The sequence below is a fragment of the Marmota monax genome, unplaced genomic scaffold, assembly GCF_021218885.2.
Source record: "Marmota monax isolate L192 unplaced genomic scaffold, Marmota_monax_Labrador192_F-V1.1 WCK01_AAM20220418_F8-fsc00134, whole genome shotgun sequence".
Taxonomy (NCBI): domain Eukaryota; kingdom Metazoa; phylum Chordata; class Mammalia; order Rodentia; family Sciuridae; genus Marmota; species Marmota monax.
The window spans coordinates 3397338-3417654 of record NW_026692281.1 but is presented as its reverse complement, the minus strand read 5'-3'; the positions used below and the strand labels follow the sequence as shown (position 1 = coordinate 3417654).

The 20317-nt window shown below is 38.5% G+C and overlaps 1 protein-coding gene across 15 annotated transcripts in view; it reads left to right on the top strand.

Moving 5' to 3' along the window:
* Zc3h12b (zinc finger CCCH-type containing 12B) overlaps positions 1–20317 on the top strand; it is a 270812-nt gene that overhangs the window by 194326 nt on the left and 56169 nt on the right. For 5 of the 15 annotated variants that reach the window (XM_058578244.1, XM_058578200.1, XM_058578217.1 and 2 more), the window contains 5 exons: positions 1081–1145; positions 6012–6181; positions 12322–12384; positions 14331–14498; positions 16686–16808. The gene's annotated coding sequence lies outside the window, so the exon portion shown is untranslated. Of the gene's footprint in view, positions 1–1080; positions 1146–4420; positions 4585–6011; positions 6182–12321; positions 12385–14330; positions 14499–14560; positions 15419–16685; positions 16809–20317 lie in introns of those variants that run through there. The other 10 variants (XM_058578208.1, XM_058578222.1, XM_058578227.1 and 7 more) reach the window with 7 other exon arrangements.

Sequence of the window (20317 nt, the reverse complement as noted above, 5' to 3'; positions counted from 1 at the left end):
GGCTGAGGCAGAAGGATTGAGAGTTCAAATTCCTGCCTCAGCAACTTAGGGAGGCACTTAGCAACTCAGGGACACCCTGTCTCTAAATAAAAATTTTTAAAAAAGGTCTGGGGATATGGCTCAGTGATTAAGCATCCCTGGGTTCACTGTCCAATACCAAATAGATGGATGGATGGATAGATGATAGATAGATAGATAGATAGAATCAATTGATGAGCAAAAGGAAGAGCAGTAGAAGAGAGGAATGAGAATAGGAAGAGGGAAGAGGGGCAGGAGAAAGGGGAAAACATGAACTGAAATTGAGTTCCATGCATGTACAAATTTGTCAAGATGAATCCAACTACTATGTATAACTATAATGCTCTAACTTAAAAAAGAAAAGAAAAAGAAGGATAAAATAGCGTTTGTGCTCCAGCAATAGGGTCAACCTTATGACCTGATTAAAGGTCTGATAAAAAGCTGAAAAATTAAAAAGTTCTTATAAATTTTCCTGTTTTACCTACTATTTATCAGTGCAACAAGAATATGTGGAGGAGGGGCTGGAGTTGCACCTCAGTAGTAGAGTACTTGCCTCACATATGTAAGGCCCTGGATTTGATCCTTAGCACCACATTTAAAAAAAATAAACAAATAAAAATAAAGATATTGTGTCAATCTATAACTAAAAAGACATTTTCAAAAAATAGAATATGTGGAGGGGCTGGGGATATAGTTCAATTGGTAGTGTGCTTGCCTTGCACGCACAAAGCCCTGAGTTCAATCCCCAGCACCACACACACACACACACACACACACACACAAATGTGTAAATAAGCACCATATACTGCTGAAAATCTACTTGTGTGTCATCAGTCTTAATATAAAATAGTAACTACTTTCTTAGCACAGCAATTGAAGCAAAATTCATGTGTTAATAATTTTTCTTGGTATTTACAAGTATATAAAATTGTGAAAGATTACATGATAAATGTGAAATAAAGTATATTTATTGGCAAGTTTATTAGTTATTTTCTTAAAGCAAATGTAGGAATACTATTACAGAGTGACTAGGTTTAGAGTCTGTTTTTTTTTTCCATATAGGATTCCATGTCATCCTGAAATAGAATGCTAGCTAATAAAATGTTACACCTGGATTAACATATGAGGTAAGTTCTCATATTATTTCAAAAACCAATTTGGTCTTAAATGTATCCATTTTCTAAAACAACAAGCCTCACTATGAAATATGGTCTTCATAGTCACACAAGATTTTATGGTTGTGCATGCTAGTTAGTTTAAAACAAAAGCCCAAATCCTGTATGGTTAAACTGAAGGACTTTGTAAGCAATTCTCAGGCAACTGAAAATTGAGTTGATGTTTCATTTTGATGAGCTGGGGCTCTAATCATTTGAACACGATTTGAGTTAAAGTTGCTTTCTGTTCTTTTCCAGTATATTTTGTACCAGTGAAAATTAAGTCCAGTGACACATTCTGTAGAGTTAGGAGATTACTCATTTTTTCCTAGCCTATATTCTGCTGAGTAAATTAAGTTCAAGATGATTTATAGGGCTAGGGATATAGCTCAGTGGAGGAATTCATGCTTAGCCCACAGAGGCCCAGGGTTGAATCCCAGCATTAAAAAAAGGATAATTTATAAACTGTTGTTGACCTTCAGGAATTATTTCATTTCATTCTACAATCTCTTTTTTTTAATTTTTTTTATTGGTTGTTCAAAACATTATAAAGCTCTTGACATATCATATTTCATACATTAGATTCAAGTTGGTTATGAACTCCCAATTTTACCCCAAAATCTCTTGCCTCTCCTCATCATATGGGTCTGGACATAATCTAGGACTTTATTATTATTATTAGGACTTGGGACAAGGAAATTGGTCATAACAAATGAAATAAATTGGATTTATATTCTTGGTAATCCCCATGCATACACTAATTGTAAAACACTGGATCAAATAACCTATAGGACTGATCAGAACCTACTTTAAAATTGGTGAAAAATGATGCAGTTTTCCTGAACAGTTAAAGTTGGAGGGGGATAATTGTCCAGAAAATTTTGAAAACCACTGTTTCCTGCCTGAAAAAAGGAAAGATAGGGCTAATGGTAAAAGAAAAATTATATATAAATTGGACATCATCAAAATTAAGGACTTCTGGGGAATGGGGATCAGAGGTAAAATGTTTACCTCACATGTGCGAAGCCCAGGGTTCAATCACCAGCCCTGGAAGAAAAAAAGTAAGAACTTTTGCTCTTCAAAAGACATTGCCAAGAGAATGAAAGGACAAGCCACAGAAAGGGGTGAAATGTTTTAAAAGCACATATCTGATAAGGGATTTCTATTTGGAATATAATGAACAATCAAAACTTAGTAATAGAGAAAGTGGCATCCAGTGGGTACAGATTTCTTTTGGGGATGAAAAAATCCTTTTGGAATTAAAGGTAATGTTTTCAAAACTGTGAATATGCTGTAACTTATAAAAATGTATACTTTAAATGGATAATTTGACAATATCAATTTTTGCCTATCAAAGAACATTTTTACAATGGCTTTATTGCCAAAAGCAATCTATAGACTGAATGCAATCCCCATCAAAAATACCAATGAAATTCCCCACAGAGCTAGGAAAAGCAGCTTTTTAGGAAAAAAAATAGCAGTTTTAGGAAAAAACTCAAGGAGGATTAAAAGACCCCAAATAGCCAAAGCAATTCTGAGCAATAAGAACAAGGCTGGAGGCATCACAATACACAACTTCAAGTTATATTCCAGAACTTTAGTAATAAAAAAAACATGTTATTGGCATAAATACTGGCTTGAGGATCAGTGAAATAGAATAGAAAACAAAGAAGCAAATTCATTCAGATATAGTTATCTTGTCCTTGATAAAGATGCCAGAAACATACATTGGAGAAAAGACAGCCTTTTAAACAAATGGTGGAAAAACTGAATATACATGGATGGATGAAAATAAATTGTTGTCACCCTGCACAAAGTCCACACAAAGTGGACCAAAGACATAGGAATTAGACCAGAAACTTTGCAACTGATAGAAGAAACCAACACTCCAATATATAGGTGCTGGCAACAACTTCCTCTCTGGGAACCTTTGTAGGAGAATTACATGCAAATTACATGCAAACCATAGCATATGGTTAATATTCACTAATTCTGCTTCTTATTACCCCTCCACCAAGAAGTAACCTAGATAACAAGTTTCAATATATCACTGCTTAATTTAAGGATCATGGTCTCACACGTGATACATGTAAGGAGAGATAATGAACACGTATTTCCTTCATTTTTTATACACATTTCCTGGTATATGAGTAATGGCTCCTCTAGGATACATATCCACATTTGCACCATTATGTGGCTCACTATCTGCTCCCTCAAAACATTGCTGCCTGTCCTGCTTGCCCATAAATATACGTGTCAACTCACAGAAATAGCTGCTATTCAGTGATGCGTAACAAAAGAAAAACTTGGAAGGTCAGGAAAATTCTTCCTTCCCTGAGGATCTTATAAGCTAATTAGCACATATTTATCAAACATTTACTGTATGTGAGGCTTAAAAAATGGGACATAGGGATGAATAAGTCTCACTCTGTCCTCAAGAAGCTCGGTATAACAGAATGAAATGTATTAGAACCTTTTTCTTAGTGACTTTCTAGAGGTAAATTGCAATCCTTTATTTGGCTCCATACAGTGTAATCTTACACTAATTACTAAAACAGTAGAATGTGAAGGGGACCTCTCCGGAGCAGATGTAAGTTGACAAGTTCAATCCTTTCATCATCATGGCTATGAGAACTAAGAACTACAAGTAACTAACAGCATGTTTTGTTTTTTTTTTTCTGTTATGTCCAGCTCAGATTCTAATGCCTGATGATAATCAATTTCCCCAGAGTAATGATGCCAGATTGGGCAGTAATCCTTTCTAAGATTATATAGGAATATATATCTATATTAATGCATACAGATATATACAGTATCAACTCCAAACAGCTGCTTATTCGTGAATATGTTTCACATCAATAGAGTGTCATAGGTACATTTACATAAAGCTTCATGTCATTTGTTTGAAATTCACTTATATCTAAATGAACTGGAGAATGTATTCTCTAGTGATTTCAGGCTAAATACTATTGTCAATTTATTCTGTCTTGAGAGAAGGACATTTATTTGTTTATTTTATGGTTTTATTTTTCCAGATCTAGATAGAATATTTGAAACAGGAAATGGCTTAGTGAATAAACATAAGTCCATACATCTATGTGTCTGCATTTAATGCATAAACATCTCAATATATACTAAATCAATGAATGGCAAGAGTGTAAACTGCTTATGTCACTGGTGCTTAGAATTCAGGATTTTATTCTGAGTTGCTATAGGCTCCAGCAGCCTCTTCATTTCTCATTCTGCAGATATTGCACAGAACATGCAGATGCATGCCAGATGTAAAGTCCTATCCAGTGGTGTGTGACTGATATCCACCCTTCTGCTCCATTCCCAGTTCAAGAGCCCCTATGTTCTAAGGTGACTGAAGCTGGCCCAGGCTGTTGCCATGGAAACCATTACAGTAAGGGAGGTGAGAGAATGGAGAAGAGGCAGAAAGTGCACTAAAGAGAAACAAAATGTCTATTCCTCTTCAGTTGTATTATGTGCAGATTCTAAATCCCAGCGTGGCTTATAGTAGGCCTTCAATACATGTTGGAAAACCAAATGAATGCACCTTCAGAAATCACCCTGAGGGGCTTCCTCCATCATAATAAATAGACTTTTCCAGTATCAATGACTCAGATGTCCTATATTCACACAGTAACCAAGTTTTCCCAAACATGATTAATTACAAATATTCTCTCTCATTATCCTTCTAAACCACCAGAATGTCCCAGAAATTTCAAGTTTTTTAACATACAAGTTATATTTCCTGAATTACATCTGCCATCATTTATTAGATTTTAGGAATTGATTGAGAGTTTTGAAGATATAATCACTATATACTACTAAAGTAGTATTCAACAAATGGGGAAAATTCCAAAGATAGGCAATAGGAAGAATGATAAGACTGTTTAAAACCTTTGGTAGGCCACACTTTGCACTGAGACTATGGTTTAATGCTCTGACTTCCACATGGTAAGCATGGTTTGAAACACTTAAATTATAAAGCATCAACTGGTGTTTCATTGAAATGATTTATACTGTATTTCACCACATAATTGTCACAAATTCTATGCCAAAATTTTTGCAAAAATAGCAGATTATGACTATTATGTGAAGCTTTTTAAAACAATTTGCTGGTATTACTTAAAAATCACTTATCACTAAACTGTTTCATGCAATATCAGAATGCACAGACTATTCATGAATATACATTAATATGGTGGTGATGATTATATGGCAAACTACAGTATTTTAATTAAAAAATGGTTTATTCATTTATTTTGAAGAGGTAGAAAACCATGTGTAAAAAGGTTCAAGGCTTTACTTATCCAAGTGTTTTTTTAATGTGTGTGTATGTTAATATCAACTGTGTAAATTGCACATATTAATTTTATTGGATCATCAATGAATTTATGTATAGAAAAGTTTTCTTAGAGTAGAAATCTGATGCTTTTCAAGTGGTTAAAAATTTAAGTTTCTTCTAAATGTAATCTTTTAAGATTTTATGGTCTTATTTTTTTCATGAAAAGTTAATAAGAAGAAATGGTTATAAATAATGTGCAAATTCAGCATAGGGTCTACCTAAAAACACTGTGCTGAATTTGCACATTATTTATAACCATTTCATCTTTTTGCTTTTTAAATTTGCTTTGTTTATGATCTATATAAATATACTTTATAATTATAAATATAATTTTGCTGTTATTATTTTAGAATGTCTTATGCACAGTTACAAGATAAGTTTTCTTAAGTCTGGGATATTCTTCATATCAGTGTGCATTCAATATTGAAAGAGTCCTATAACTCTTGCCTTCTGCTCATGCGACTCTATTGGTATTTCCTTTTCCCAAGGATATGGGCTGTTTCTGATATCTGTGCCTCAGCAAGAGTGGATAAAAGCCATGTTGAAATGGATAAACCACACAAGTAAGAGCTATAGATGTGGACTACAGGCCACTGAAGAAGAACTGAGCTTGCTGAGGATCTATGCTATACTTTGGAAATATCTGAGATGTTAAGAGGTGAGTACTTTGGTGGTTGGCATGTGTGTGTGTGTGTGTGTGTGTGTGTGTGTGTGTGTGTGTTGGAAAGGGTAGACTATAGTGAGAAGATGATCTGTATAATATAATAAGCTTATAAGAAATGTAAGCTTTTGGAATTCCAGAAAGGTTCAACTATCAAATAGTAGTGAAAATCAGAAGAAAGAGCTAATAAAATTATCTTCTTAGGTTGAAAACAGGCTTTTGAAATCAGCATAGAAGGGGGTGATTGCAAAAGAACTATCATTATTGAGTTTATTGATCAAATACCAAAACTTTATGTTATCCCATTTAATACAGCAATCTTGTGAGGTAGGAATTATCTCCATTTTATACATAGAAAACCATCTTCAATACCTTTATGGCATTTGCCAGTAAACAGATGGTTCTGGAGACTATATGCTAAGTGAAATAATCCAGTCCCCAAAAGCCAAAGGTTGAATATTTTCTCTGATATGTGGAAGCTAACCTACAATAAGAGGAAGAGGGGGAAGAGTAGAAGTTTAGTAGATTAGACAATGGAAAATGGAGGGAAGGGAGAGGGAATAGGAAAAGGAAAGACAGTGGAATGAATCTGACATACTTTTCCTCCATATATATATATATATGAATGAATACATCACAGTGAATCCCATAATCATGTATGTCCACAAGAATGGGATCCTAACTAGAATAAGATATATTTCATGCTTGTATAATTATATCAAAGTGGATTCTACTGTATGTAAAACTAAAAAGAACCAATAAATAATATCCATTAAATGCGAAAAATAAAAAATCTTGAACTTGTTATTTGAATTGCATAAGACCATATAGCTATTAAGTTCATTGTACTTTAGATCCATGTCTCTCTGGATTCTAACACTTATTGAAAATAATATTCAAGAGAAAATTATGACTATATGTCTTATTATTTTTATGAAGATTTGTGCTTTTACTTCTTTTTAATTTTTCAGAGAAAGTTTTTCCCTGTGGTATGTTCAGAAAATGCATCAGCAACCCCAGTATCTACAACTTGAAAAAAAAAAGTACTGGAAAAAAATCCCTCCTCAAATGAAAAAAGTATCCGTCTAGCTGGAGGTGTGGTTCAGCATTTGCCTGGCCATGCAAAAGACCCTGGTTTCAATCTCTAGCATGGCAAAAATCAATAAATAAAAGGGCCATGTATGGTGGTACATGCCTATAATGCCAACTACTTGGGAAGCTGAGGCAGGATGATCACAAGTTGGAGGCCAGCAAAGGTCTCAAAATACTACATGCTTACATACATAAATACATACTTGCATTCATATATACATATATGGTTCTAACATTTTCCTTTTTTCTTCTTCATTTTTCTATACATTACATGAATGGAAATCAGATTTTCCAGAGAAGGTATATAATTTGTAAGTGTAGAAATAAGTCTTCAATTTTAAGATGTTTATTTAGCTAAAAGCAGCAATGCAAAATTTATTCTTACTGACACTTGACTAATATTACGTATTTTTGATAATTGGTTAGTCTAAGGAATTAAAGCCTCTTTTTTTAAAATTTAGAAGTGTTTAGGTAGTTTTGTTACTGGGATGGGGCCTTCTGGGAAACTGAGGCGTGTGATGACCCCCCCCCCTTCAAACCCCAGTTCTTATGATCAAGTCAGAAAGATATCAGACATAGCACTCAGAGAAACAGGCAATTAATTTATCTGAAGGGATGGGAAAAAGGAAAAGGGGACACTCTCAAGAGAGTGGGTCCTCTCAGAGAGGAAAAGGGCACTGTTCCTCTTCTGCATTCCAGTTTTATTGAGGATCCCAGAGTGTTTCCAGAGGGTCCCACCCAGGTCCATCTTTTGACTTTTTTAAAAAATAACATTATTTGATTGATTGATTGATTGATATGTGGTGCTGAGGATTGAACCCAGTGCCTCATACATATTAATATTAGGCAAGTGCTATACCACTGAGCCACAAACCAATCCCGATTTCTTGATTTGACTGATAGCAGGATGACTTCAGACTTTCAAGTCCCCAATGTCATGATAACTCTAGGTCATTTTGGCCCATACTGACTGGTTCTAATTGAATTCTTATCCATAAATTTTTGGAGATTTTTGGTTAGTAGAAATAATTGATATCTCCCTGAGTTTCAGGATCTTATCTATAAAAAGGGTCACAAAATTCTCCCCCTTCAGCATAACTTGAGTTCTTTTATCAACATGATTTCAAGCCTGCATTTCTCCAGAAGATAACAGGTAGCTTGCTGAGGAATAGGACATATCCTGTCTACTTAAGCCAGGCAGGACTGCAGGTAAATTGTATCTTAGAAAATAAAGCATGTAGGAATCAGCACAGTGGGCCCATTTTATAGAATTATTTCCTTAAGCTCATATTATCACTACTTGTATCTGTCTGTCCACAATCAGTTTCAAGAAAAGTTAAGATATAAGTCTGTTTTTATCAAGTTGCAACCCTAAGATTTAGAACTTCTTCTGATGACATTTATTAACTTATTTTGTAGTACCAGGATTTGAACCCAGGGGTGCTCAACCACTGATTCACATCCCCAGCCCATTTATTTATTTATTTTTTATTTTAAGAAAGGATATCAGAATAGTTATATAACCTAAAGAAAGGGTTGCTTAGGGCCTCACTAAGTTGCTGAGGCTGGCTTGATCTTGTGATCCTCCTGCTTCAGCCTCCTGAGCCACTAGGATTACAAGCATGCACCACTGCATGCAGTACACTTATTAACTTCTTTTTTTTTTCAGGTTTAGAAAGTTTATTATTCAACTTTCTCAAGACATAGAAAAAAAATTAAATTTAAGTTATACAAATCATTTTATTATTTTTTTTTAATTTTTTATTGTTGGTTGTTCAAAACATTACAAATTTCTTGACATATCATATTCCACACTTTGATTCAAGTGGGTTATGAACTCCCACCTTCACCCCATACACAGATTGCAGAATCACATCAGTTACACATCCATTGATTTATATATTGCCATACTAGTGTCTGTTGTGCTCCGCTGCCTTTCCCATCCTCCACCTCCCCCCTCCCCACCTCTCCCCTCCCCTCCCCTCCTCTCTCTCTACCCCCTCCACTGTATAACCCTGAGGGTCTCCTTCCATTTCCATGCAATTTCCCTTCTCTCTCCCTTTCCCTCCCACCTCTCATCCCTGTTAAATGTTAATCTTCTTCTCCTGCTCTTCGTCCCTACTCTGATCTTAGTTACTCTCCTTATATCAAGGAAGACATTTGGCATTTGTTTTTTAGGGATTGGCTAGCTTCACTTAGCATAATCTGCTCTAATGCCATCCATTTCCCTGCAAATTCTATGATTTTGTCATTTTTTAATGCAGAGTAATACTCCATTGTGTATAAATGCCACATTTTTTTAATCCATTCGTCTATTGAAGGGCATCTAGGTTGGTTCCACAGTCTTGCTATTCTGAATTGTGCTGCTATGAACATCGATGTAGCAGTGTCCCTGTAGCATGCTCTTTTTAGGTCTTTAGGGAATAGACCGAGAAGGGTAATAGCTGGGTCAAATGGTGGCTCCATTCCCAGCTTTCCAAGAAATCTCCATACTGCTTTCCAAATTGGCTGCACCAATCTGCAGTCCCACCAGCAATATACAAGTGTACCCTTTTCCCCACATCCTCGCCAGCACTTGTTGTTCTTTGACTTCCTAATGGCTGCCAATCTTACTGGAGTGAGATGGTATCTTAGGGTGGTTTTGATTTGCATTTCTCTGACAGCTAGAGATGTTGAGCATTTTTTCATGTACTTGTTGATTGATTGTATGTCCTCCTCGGAGAAATGTCTGTTCAGGTCCTTGGCCCATTTGTTGATTGGGTTGTTTGTTCTCTTATTGTCTAATTTTTTGAGTTCTTTGTATACTCTGGATATTAGGGCTCTATCTGAAGTGTGAGGACTAAAGATTTGTTCCAAGGGTGTAGGCTCCCTATTTACCTCTCTTATTGTTTCTTTTGCTGAGAAAAAACTTTTTAGTTTGAGTAAGTCCCATTTGTTGATTCTAGTTATTAACTTTTGTGCTATGGGTGTCCTATTGAGGAATTTGGAGCCAGACCCCACCGAATGTAGATCGTAGCCAACTTTTTCTTCTATCAGACGGCGTGTCTCTGATTTGATATCAAGCTCCTTGATCCATTTTGAATTCACTTTTGTGCATGGCGAGAGAAAGGGATTCAGATTCATTTTGTTGCATATGGATTTCCAGTTTTCCCAGCACCATTTTTTGAAGATGCTATCCTTCCTCCATTGCATGCTTTTAGCCCCTTTATCAAATATAAGGTAGTTGTAGTTTTGTGGATTGGTTTCTGTGTCCTCTATTCTGTACCATTGGTCCACCCGCCTGTTTGGTACCAGTACCATGCTGTTTTTGTTACTATTGCTCTGTAGTATAGTTTGAAGTCTGGTATCGCTATACCACCTGATTCACACATCCTGCTTAGCATTGTTTTTGCTATTCTGGGTCTTTTATTTTTCCATATGAATTTCATGATTGCTTTCTCTATTTCTACAAGAAATGCCGTTGGGATTTTGATTGGCATTGCATTAAACCTATAGAGAACTTTTGGTAATATCGCCATTTTGATGATGTTAGTTCTGCCTATCCATGAACAGGGTATATTTTTCCATCTTCTAAGATCTTCTTCTATTTCTCTCTTTAGGGTTCTGTAGTTTTCATTGTATAAGTCTTTCACCTCTTTTGTTAGGTTGATTCCCAAGTATTTTATTTTTTTTGAAGATATTGTGAATGGAGTGGTTGTCCTCATTTCCATTTTAGAGGATTTGTCGCTGATATACAGGAATGCCTTTGATTTATGCGTGTTGATTTTATATCCTGCCACTTTGCTGAATTCATTTATTAGCTCTAATAGTTTCTTTGTAGAGCCTTTTGGGTCTGCTAGGTATAGAATCATATCATCTGCAAATAGTGATAATTTAAGTTCTTCTTTTCCTATTTTTATGCCTTTAATTTCTTTCGTCTGTCTAATTGCTCTGGCCAGTGTTTCGAGAACTATGTTGAACAGAAGTGGTGAAAGAGGGCATCCCTGTCTTGTTCCAGATTTTAGAGGGAATGCCTTCAGTTTTTCTCCATTCAGAATGATGCTAGCCTGAGGCTTAGCATAGATTGCTTTTACAATATTGAGGTATGTTCCTCTTATCCCTAGTTTTTCTAGAGTTTTGAACATAAAGGGATGCTGTACTTTGTCGAATGCTTTTTCCGCATCTATCGAGATGATCATGTGGTTCTTATTTTTAAGTCTATTGATGTGGTGAATAACATTTATTGATTTCCGTATATTGAACCAGCCTTGCATCCCAGGGATGAATCCTACTTGATCATGGTGCACAATTTTTTTGATATGTTTTTGTATCCGATTCGCCAGAATTTTATTGAGGATTTTTGCATCTAGGTTCATTAGAGATATTGGTCTGTAGTTTTCTTTCTTTGAAGTGTCTTTGTCTGGTTTAGGTATCAGGGTGATGTTGGCCTCATAGAATGAATTTGGAAGTTCTCCCTCTTTTTCTATTTCCTGAAGTAGCTTGAAAAGTATTGGTATTAGTTCTTCTTTAAAGGTTTTGTAAAATTCTGCTGTATACCCATCCGGTCCTGGGCTTTTCTTAGTTGGTAGTCTTTTGATGGTTTCTTCTATTTCCTCAATTGATATTGGTCTGTTTAGGTTGTCTATATCTTCCTGACTCAATCTGGGCAGATCATATGACTTAAGAAATTTATCTATGCCTTCACTATCTTCTAATTTATTGGAGTATAAGGATTCAAAATAGTTTTTGATTATCTTCTGTATTTCTGAAGTGTCTGTTGTGATATTGCCTTTTTCATCCCGTATGCTAGTAATTTGAGTTTTCTCTCTTCTTCTCTTCGCTAGCATTGCTAAGGGTCTGTCGATTTTGTTTATTTTTTTAAAGAACCAACTTTTAGTTTTGTCAATTTTTTCAATTGTTTCTTTTGTTTCGATTTCATTAATTTCAGCTCTGATTTTAATTATTTCTTGACTTCTACTTCTTTTGCTGTTGTTTTGCTCTTCTTTTTCAAGGATTTTGAGATGAAGTATGAGATCATTTATTTGTTGTTTTTTTCTTTTTTTAAGGAATGAACTCCAAGCAATGAATTTTCCTCTTAGAACTGCTTTCAATGTGTCCCATAGATTCCGGTATGTTGTGTCTGCGTTTTCATTTATCTCTAAGAATTTTTTAATTTCCTCCTTGATGTCTTCTATAACCCATTGATCATTCAGTAACCTATTGTTCATTCTCCAAGTGATGTATGCTTTTTCCTTCCTTCTTTTATCGTTCATTTTCAGTTTCATTCCATTATGATCAGATAAGATGCATGGTATTATCTCTACTCCTTTATATTGTCTAAGAGTTGCCCTGTGACATAATATATGATCTATTTTTGAGAAGGATCCATGTGCTGCTGAGAAAAAAGTGTAACTGCTTGATGTTGGGTGGTATACTCTATATATGTCAATTAAGTCTAGGTTATTAATTGTGTTATTGAGTTCTATAGTTTCCTTATTCAACTTTTGTTTGGAAGATCTGTCCAGTGGCGAGAGAGGTGTGTTGAAGTCTCCCATGATTATGGTATGGTGGTCTATTAGACTCTTGAACTTGAGAAGAGTTTGTTTGACGAACATAGCTGCACCATTGTTTGGGGCATAAATATTTATGATTGTTATGTCTTGTTGGTGTATGGTTCCCTTAAGCAGTATGTAGTGTCCCTCTTTATCCCTTTTGATTAACTTTGGCTTGAAATCTATTTTATTTGATATGAGTATGGACACTCGTGCTTGTTTCCGAAGTCCATATGAGTGATATGATTTTTCCCAACCTTTCACCTTCAGCCTATGTATGTCTTTTCCTATCAAATGCGTCTCCTGTAGGCAGGATATTGTTGGGTCTTGTTTTGTGATCCATTCTACTAGCCTGTGTCTCTTAATTGGTGAGTTTAAGCCATTAACATTTAGGGTTATTATTGAGATTTGGGTTGTTCTTCCAGCCATATTTGTTTATTTCTGTTACTAAACATGGTTTGTTTTCCTCTTTGATTATTTCCCCCCCTTTACTGTCCTACCTCCCACTGTTGGTTTTCATTGTTATTTTCTATTTCCTCTTCCTGTAATGTTTTGCCGAGGATGTTTTGAAGAGATGGTTTTCTAGCTGCAAATTCTTTTAACTTTTGTTTATCGTGGAAGGTTTTAATTTCATCTTCCATCCTGAAGCTTAATTTCGCTGGATACACAATTCTTGGTTGGAACCCATTTTCTTCCAGTGTTTGAAATATGTTATTCCAGGATCTTCTAGCTTTCAGAGTCTGTGTTGAAAGATCAGCTGTTATCCTGATTTGCTTACCCCTAAATGTAATCTGCTTCCTTTCTCTTGTAGCTTTTAAAATTCTCTCCTTATTCTGTATGTTGGGCATCTTCATTATAATGTGTCTAGGTGTGGATCTCTTATGATTTTGCACATTCGGCGTCCTGTAGGCTCCTAGGATTTGGGATTCTGTCTCATTCAAGTCTGGGAATTTTTCTTGTATTATTTCATTGAATAGACTGCTCATTCCTTTGGTTTGGAGCTCTGTACCTTCCTGTATCCCAATGACTCTTAAGTTTGGTCTCTTAATGTTATCCCATATTTCTTGGATGTTCTGCTCATGGTTTCTTAACAGTCTTGCTGAGCTGTCTATGTTCTTTTCCAGTTGAAATACTTTGTCTTCATTGTCTGATGTTCTATCTTCTAAGTGTTCTACTCTGCTGGTAGTATTCTCCATTGAGTTTTTAAGTTGGTTTATTGCTTCCTGCATTTCTAGGATATCTGTTTATTTGTTTTTTATAACCTCTATCTCCCTGTATAGTTGATCCTTTGCTTCCTGGATTTGTTTGTGTAATTCCTTGTCGAAGTGATCTTTCATTGTCTGATTTTGCTGTCTAATTTCTTCCTTGATACTCCAGATCATCTGAAGCATGTATATCCTGAATTCTTTATCTGACATTCCATCTGCTGCAGCTGTTACCTCTTCTAAAGTTGCATTGACCTGCATTGCTTGTGGTCCTTTCTTTCCTTGTCTTTTCATACTGCTTGCGGATCTTTCCTGCAGGCGCGGGCGGCGGCTCTGCTCTCTCCTTATTCCAATTGGGGTGTCGTGGCTACCACGCCGGCAAGTCACTGGGCCTGTTCTGGGCGCTGGCGGCGGCTCTGTTCTGCCCCTACTCCAATTGGGGTGACGAGTGTACCACTCCGGCAGGCCACCGGGCCTGATCCGCCGGTAGGTTGCAGGTTTGCCTACCCTGCAGGCGCGGGCGGGGGCTCTACTCTGCCCCTACTCCAAATGGGGTGACGTGTCTGTCGTACCGGCAGGCCACTGGGCCTGTCCCGCTGGTCGGTCGCAGATCTGCCCACCTTTCGGGCACGGGTGGCGACTCTGCTCTGCCCCTACTCCAATTAGGGTGGTGTGTGTACCACGCCAGCAGGCTCCTGGGCCTGATCTGCTGGTCTGTCACAGGTCTGCCTACCTTGGAGGAGCGGGTGGCGGATCTGCCCTGTCCCTCCTACCATGCCTGCGGACCCCTGGGCCTGATCTGCAGGTTTGTCACAGGTCTGCTCACCCTGCGGGCACGGGTGGCGGTTCTGCTCCGCCCCCACTCCAATTGGAGTCACGTGGCCACCACACCGGCAAGGCCTGATCCGGGCGTGGGAGAAGGATCTGCTCTGCCCCTACTCCAGTTGGGGTGACGTGTGTACCACACTGGCAGGCCACTGGGCCTGACCCGCCAGTCTGTGACAGGTCTGTTTACCTTGCAAGCGCGGGCGGCGGCTCTTCCCTGCCCCTCCTACCACGCCCATGTACCACTGGGTCGCGGGTCTGCCCACCTTGCGGTGCGGGTGGCGGCTCCGCTCCGCCCCCTCTCCAATTGGAGTCACGCGGTCACCACACTGGCGAGCCACTGGGCCTGCTCTGGGCGCTGGCGGCGGCCCGGCTCCTCCCCTCTGGCTCGACGACAAATTGAGGAGACTCGGGTGTCTGTGCCTCACCCCCCCTACCAGGAGACCAACTGTTTCTGTCGCCGCTGGTATTGATGAAGTTCTCTCCTCCGCCGCTTTCTGATGACATCGGATCTCTGCCTTGTTGGTATCCTATGCGAATGGCAGCATTTCGTTCCCCTTGCCGGGCAACCAAAGCAACGGGTGAGTCCTGACCGGCCCTCAGCAGGACCCGGACCGAGAAGCAGTTTCTGTGGGCTCCTAGCCCTGGGCCAGGGCAGTTCCGGGAGCCGGAACTCGGCCGCTCCGTGCTCGGTGTAATCTCCGATAAGAGTTTGCTCCAAGAAGCAGTCCCCGCGGGCTCAGTTCCGGGAGCCGGAATTCAGCCGTTTAGTGCTTGGTGTATGCTCTGATAGGAGCAGGGTCCAAGAAGCAGCCTCCGCAGGCTCCCCAGCCCTGGGCCAGGGCGGTTCCGGGAGCCGGAACTCGGCCGCCCCGCACTCGGTGTTCGTTCCGATAAGATCAGGTTCTAAGAAGCCCCCAGGCACTGAACCCTAGCAATCTGTCTGTAAGCCGCAGGCGAATGGCAGCCTGAAATTACCTGTTCTATGGCTGAATGAGCTGCGGTCAGTCGAAAACAGGGATGGTGACGTCAGCTTTCCAACATGGTGGCTGCTGGCCTCCTCTGTGGTCTGACCGGTGTGGAGAACCGAGATGGACCGCTTCCTTCCCCCGTCTCAAACCCAGAATTCAGCCCCGAGTATGGTGCTTGCACGGCTGGCAGAAACTGCAGTGCTGTATCCCTGCGTCGCTATCTCCTCGTTTCCCAGCACGAGCTGCAGACTCTAGCCGCGGGGCGATTTGCTGAATAAGCAGTGTTACCCTCCGTGCGACAAACCTCTCGCGTTTGAGTCCCTGTAGCTGATCCTCGTGCGATGGAAATCCTTCCTCCAGGTTCCGGAGCACCCCACTATTGCTGGAAATTCCTAACAAGATAGCTTTTAGCCGTCCTGACTTGTCATACTCCCACACAGTGAAGCAGCACACGGGGGCAATGCACTCCCCTCGCCGCCATCTTCCTCTCCCACTTATTAACTTCTAATCACATATTTAATAATATTTTTCAGAGTTCATTAAGCATGCCATAACTATAGGCACTTGCAAAACATTGACAAGAGCCCTTAATATGAAGTCAGATAATCTTAGTTGGAATTGAAGTTTGTCTCTTACTTAGTGACTATATATTTGGGCAAATGTTTTACTTTCTCTGAGCCTCAGTTCTCTCACACATAATATGAGAATAATCCTTATCTTCTATGAGTTTTGAGAATAACCTGACATAATAAATATGAAAGTACTTTGTAGACAATTTCCATAGTAATGTGAGGAGACCAGAAGTAAAATAAACAAAATGTGAATATGCTAGTAGCTGTGCCAGTTTGGTAACTTATTTTCTCTTTGTTTCTCCCAGCAAGACCAAGGCCTGCATATCTCTAAGAAACAGTAATGCCCTCCCACCTTGAGCCACATTTCCTGGTTCTCCTACCTTTTGCCTCAGGAGCAATGCAGTAGTTGACAACATACTGACAAAAAGGTAAAAGTATATGAAAGACTTGCCTTCTAGGTCATTCACTTTGAGTAAAGTGATTCCTCCTCAATGATAAGCCTAATAAACACTTCATATCAATATCCTGGTTCAGGACAGTGAAGGAAAAGTTAAGGCAGAATGGTAATTTCATAACAAAGCCCAACAGAACCATGGAGTTAAGGCATTGTAGTAGAGTAGGAAAGGCACTGAACTGGAAGAAAGGGAACTGCCGCAGTCTGGCTGGGCACAATTCAGGAGCCACTTGTCAAAAGAAACGAACTTTATTTTTACAACACACACACCAAACCACACAGCTCCTCAGGAAAAACCTTCAGAGCCCAACTGCCACCACCGGCTTCCCACAAGCCTCTCCACCTCCCCCACTCCTCCTGCTCTTGAGGCCGATCGGCTGGGTTGCATGGGCGGAGCCAAAAAAAAGTCCCCCAATGAGCAGCTCCCTGGTCTGAAAGGGCGGGGAAACAGCCCAATGAGCATCACCACAGGGGAGCCAATCAGTTGGCAGCTAGAACTTTGCTGGGGCCGCTGTGAGCCAATCATCAGCTGGCAGCTGGAAATTTGCTGGCAGCTGGAAGTATGCTGGGGCCCCTTTTGGCTGTGGCTCTCAACATCTCCCCCTCTCTGTTTAAACAACAAGCATGTGGCTTAGGGACTGTGCCTGCCTTAGGTTGTCCAATACTACATATGGTCCTTACCCGTCGTTGGATGAGCTGACCTCAAGGCTTCAGCCTCCTGTCTTAGGTTGGTAACATTGCAGTTCGATCTTACCGTCATTGACTACCGGTCCAGCATACAGCCACACCTGTGGATAGGTCTTTGTACCAGCGGGGGGGTGAGGTTCTTTGCCTCACCTCTGTTGGCCCCCAAATTTTAGCTGAACGACCATCACAAACAGAAGGGAGGAGGATACACCAAGCCAATTGACGGCTCCTTTTGGAAAAATTGTACCACCAATGACACCATCAGCAAAAATACCCCAACAATACCACAAGACGCTGCACCAACAGATAGTTCACAATGCATACAAGTGAGTTCACAATGCATACAAGTGATACATAGTCCAGGCAAGTTCTGCAAGCAGTTCAGTGATGGCTCCTTTTGGAAAAATTGTACCACCAATGACACCATCAGCAAAAATACCCCAACACTACCACAAGTCGCTGCACCAACAGATAGCTCACAATGCATACAAGTGATACATAGTCTAAGCAAGTTCTGCAAGCAGTTCAGTGATGGCTATTGCAGAAGCTGTAGATTGGTTTTATCTTTGTCTTCACTGGCACTAGGATGAAGATAGGAATTCTGGCAATAATAGCTAAAGAAAAAATTATGTAACATTCCAGAAGGCACTAAAAGAAAACAATTTTCTTAACCATTTACATTATCTTGAACAGAAATATTAAATATAATGAAAAGGAAAGGTGAAAGTAAACAAACAGATCTGTTAACCTCCTTTTTTGTTCACATATTAAAACAATCCTCAACAGCTATTTACCCAATTTAAATTAAACCATTTAAATCACGTAAATAAAAAAAAATATTTGGATCCATTTTTTCATGAGGGCTCATCATATATGATATATGGACATACGTACATACAAACATACAACATAAAACACAAGTGTGCACACATAATATAATACATACAACACATAACATAATAGTAAAGGCCTTATAACTTTTTACAGGTGAAATCTCCATTGCAATGTTTAAAAACTCTATAGTCAAAAAATAGAACTGATCAGCAAAATATTAACCCAGGTCTGTATGAGCTCAAAAAACAAAATAGAACTTCCATTGTCCTGTTAGAATATCCTTCCAAAGTACCTTGGGCTTATGTATATTTTTTGGACACATATGCCTTTCCGCAGCACTAAGTCCTGATGAATCCAAATTTTAAAAGTTTAGAGTAAAAAGGGTTATTTTAAGTTTGTCTTTGGGGAATATATACCCCTTCCCAATTCCCGCTTTTTGCTTTAATAAGTACATTTTCATAGTTTGATGAGCTCTTTCAACTATGCCTTGTCCCTGTGGATTGTATGGGATTCCTGTTATATGAGTAATGCCAAATGATGAGCAAAATTGTTTGAAAGAGGTAGAAGTATAACCAGGGGCATTATCTGTTGTTAACTGTTTTGGAACGCCCACAGTGGCAAATTTTGTAAGCAATGAGCTATAATATCTTTAGTTTTTTCTCTGGCATGAAGGGAGCCCATCAAAAATCCAGAAGAAGTATCAACTGTAACATGCAAATATTTTAATTTTCCAAATTCTGGCAAGTGTGTGATGTCCATCTGCCAAATATGGTTAGGTATCAGTCCTCTAGGATTGAATCCAAGATTAACTTGTGGTAAAAAGGTCACACAATTTTGACATTGTTTTATTATTTGTCTAGCTTGTTCCTTAGTTATTTTAAAATGCTTTTGTAAAGTATTAGCATTGACATGGAACTTTTTATGAAAAATTGTAGCTTCTTCTAGTGTAGAGAAAATATGTATGTCACGTGTAGTTTTATCTGCTAAATCATTGCCCAAACTAAGGGCTCCAGGCAATCCTGTATGTGCCCTGATATGTCCTATAAAGAATGGATCTTTTCTGTCCCAGATTAGACTTTGTAGAGTGGAAAGCAAAGAGAAAACAGTAGAGGAAGGGGAAATCCTACCAGCATCTTCAAGGGATACTATAGCATTAACTATATACTGACTATCGGAAAATAAATTAAATACAGAAATTTTAAACATCACAAAAGCTTGTAATACTGCATTAAGCTCTACCTTTTGAGCTGATTGTTTGGGTACTAAAAATGTAAAAGTTTGATCAGGTGTAACTATTGCTGCTGTACCATTATTTGACCCATCAGTGAATATATTTGGAGCATTCATGATAGGTGTTTTTCTTGTCATTTTTGGAAAAATTACAGGATGCAATGACCAAAAAGATAATAAAGGATTAGATGGTAAGTGGTTATCAAATGAAACATTAGATTTGCACATGATTATTGCCCAAGTATTTAACTCATTAGCTAACTCATCAATTTGATTCATAGTATATGGAGTAATAATTTTATTGGGAGAAATTCCAAACACTCCCTTTGCTGCTTTTATTCCTTTGAGTATTAATTGTCCTACAGCCTCAGGATACCTAATAAGAATAGTGTTAGGAGAATAAGATAAATGTATCCATAATAATGGGCCTTCTTGCCAAATTACTCCTATAGGAATATTTTTTGTTGGTAGTACAATAAATAATAAAGGCAAACTTATATCAATTCTATCCAAATGCATATTTTCCATATATTTTTCAATGATTTTTAATGCCTTTCTTGCTTCAGGTGTTAACATTTGGGGTGAATTTGGATCTGACGGACCTTTTAGGATATCAAATAAAGGTCCCAACTCTCCTGTTGGTATACCTAGATAAGGCCTTATCCAATTTATGTCTCCCAATAACTTTGAAAGTCGTTAAGTGATTTGAGTTGATCTACTCGTATTTGAATT